The sequence below is a fragment of the Geospiza fortis genome, unplaced genomic scaffold (assembly GCF_000277835.1).
Source record: "Geospiza fortis unplaced genomic scaffold, GeoFor_1.0 scaffold112, whole genome shotgun sequence".
Lineage (NCBI taxonomy): Eukaryota > Metazoa > Chordata > Aves > Passeriformes > Thraupidae > Geospiza > Geospiza fortis.
The window spans coordinates 14,411,362-14,413,328 of record NW_005054298.1 but is presented as its reverse complement, the minus strand read 5'-3'; the positions used below and the strand labels follow the sequence as shown (position 1 = coordinate 14,413,328).

The following is a 1,967-nucleotide window of genomic DNA, read 5'->3' as shown; positions in this document are numbered from 1 at the left end:
GTGGGGGGGATGCTGCCGGCAGCAGTGGGTGCGCGGGGCTGGGGTGGTGCCAGCAGCCCAAGCTGGCAGGGATGCAGGGGGGTACCTTGGGTGAGCTTTGCAGCTGCTGATGCTGGGTGCCCCCCATGGCAGAGGAGTTGAAGGTCTAGGGCTTCTGGGGAGCTAGTGGGAAACTAGCTAGTTGTGCACAGCAGGGAAATCGGGGCAAGGACCTGGTGGGGATCAGAGGCCTGTGAGGATCTGGCATGGGGAAGGCACTTTGCAGGTGGCAGTCCCCAGGGCAGCCAAAATGTGAGGATGGGGCCTTGGAAAGGGCAAGGTGAGGGGCATGGTGGTTGTGGCATCTCCATGACAGTCTGGTGGTTGGCAAGGTCCTGGGGGCGTGAAGCAGGAGGGATGGCAAAATGTTCCTGCTCTTCCTGGGGCTGCGGAAGGCTGGCCCAGCTTCAGGGGGAGAAGAACAGATGAGACAGAGGCAGGCCAGCTGGAGACCTTGCAGCAGGTACAGGAGAAGGATCCTAGGGTGCTGTTTGGTCTGTCTAGCCATGGGCTGGCTCACAGGGTGGGAGTTGCAGGAGAGGCATGGGCTGTAAGGAGACCCAGTTCCCTTCCTCTCGCCGCTGCCTGAGGGGACAGTACCAGGCGTTCCCTATCCACTAACCCTGCCTGCCCTGTGGATGGTGGGCAGCATGTGCATGCCCTCTGTGCCTCTGGCAGCTCAGTGTCCTGCACATCCCATCCAGTACAGCCTGGCATCTCATGCAGCACCCAGTGCAGCACATCCCCCCATGCAGCATGTCCCATGTGACACGTCCTGTCTCACTGCAGTCTGGTGTCCAGCTCAGGGTACAGCACACCCTGCACCCCATGCCATGCTCTCCACAGGGCACGCTGGCCCTCGCTGCTGGCTGAGCCAGCACAGAGGCGCGGCCAGGCCTGCAGCACCCCTGCAGCTCTCTGGGGTGGCTGCTATACATAGGTAGGCCAGCCCAGCCTCGGCGAGGCGCTGAACGGAGCAGGCTCACTCTTATCAACCCCGCGTGTCATCAGAGGGTATTTTTGGGGACAGCAGCTGCAGGCATTTGTAACATTTGGTCCCTGCGCACTGACACCCCGGAGGGGAGCTGGGAGAAGCAGCGGGAGCTGGGTGCCGGCACTGAGAGACGCAGGGGAGAGGCAGCACAGCGAGGTACCTGAGTGGGGCAGGGGCTGGGCTGGGGGCTGCCTGGGGCAGGGTGGCTGGGGAAGGGAGGGGTTGAAGGGTGCAATGGTATGGCCGAGCCATCAGAGCTGTCCCTTTGTGTCCAAAGGAGCTGCTGTGGGGTGGCCCACGGGTCCGGGCCGTGTGGATGGAGAGATGGCTCTGGATGGGTGCAGTGTCCCGGGGGTAGGGCTCTGGGAGGAGAAGCTGGCCGCAGTCTCTGTTGCTCCTTGGGGACCAGCCCGCAGTCCCTGTTGCTCCTTGGGGACCAGCCCTCTCCTACCCTCTGGCTCATCCAAGAAGTATTTTTGTTTCCCCTCCCCCTGCCTGAGCCAGTCAGAGACGACCCTGCCCCAGTCCCGGGTGCGGGCAGAGGGTGGGGTGCACTCACCGGGGGGTGGCACAGAGCACCTTGCCCCACTCCTGCCCCTGATGGTGGGCACGGTTACCCACAAAGCCGGGATGGAGGCAGTGCCCTGCAGAAGCAGGACCCACCTCCCTGGCTTTCATTTTTTTCCCCTGGGACTGATGATTTCCAGCTGTAGTTTTGAGTGCACAAGGGCTGGATCCTGCCTGTGGGACTACTCTCTGGAAGGGGACCCCTTCCCCAGAGCCCCATTTTGCCCCAGGGCACTGCCTTGTGGGGGGGTGGCCGCCCGGCACAGGGGGTCCCCTGCCCACCCAGGTCTGGGAGGAACTCCCAGCCCGGGTCCAGCCGGGGCCTCGGGCCGTGACAGCCCTGTGTCAGCACCTGCCCGCTGAGCCG

General features: G+C 63.8%; 2 protein-coding genes across 2 annotated transcripts in view; one reads left to right on the top strand and one right to left on the bottom strand.

The window, feature by feature from the left end:
* The window catches only part of INHA (inhibin subunit alpha), a 4,579-nt gene that overhangs the window by 2,480 nt on the left and 132 nt on the right, over positions 1 to 1,967 (bottom strand). The gene's annotated exons all lie outside the window — the stretch shown is intronic.
* OBSL1 (obscurin like cytoskeletal adaptor 1) overlaps positions 1,106 to 1,967 on the top strand; it is a 16,341-nt gene continuing 15,479 nt past the window's right edge. Inside the window, exon 1 of the mRNA XM_031057102.1 lies at positions 1,106 to 1,189. The gene's annotated coding sequence lies outside the window, so the exon portion shown is untranslated. The remainder of the gene's footprint in view (positions 1,190 to 1,967) is intronic.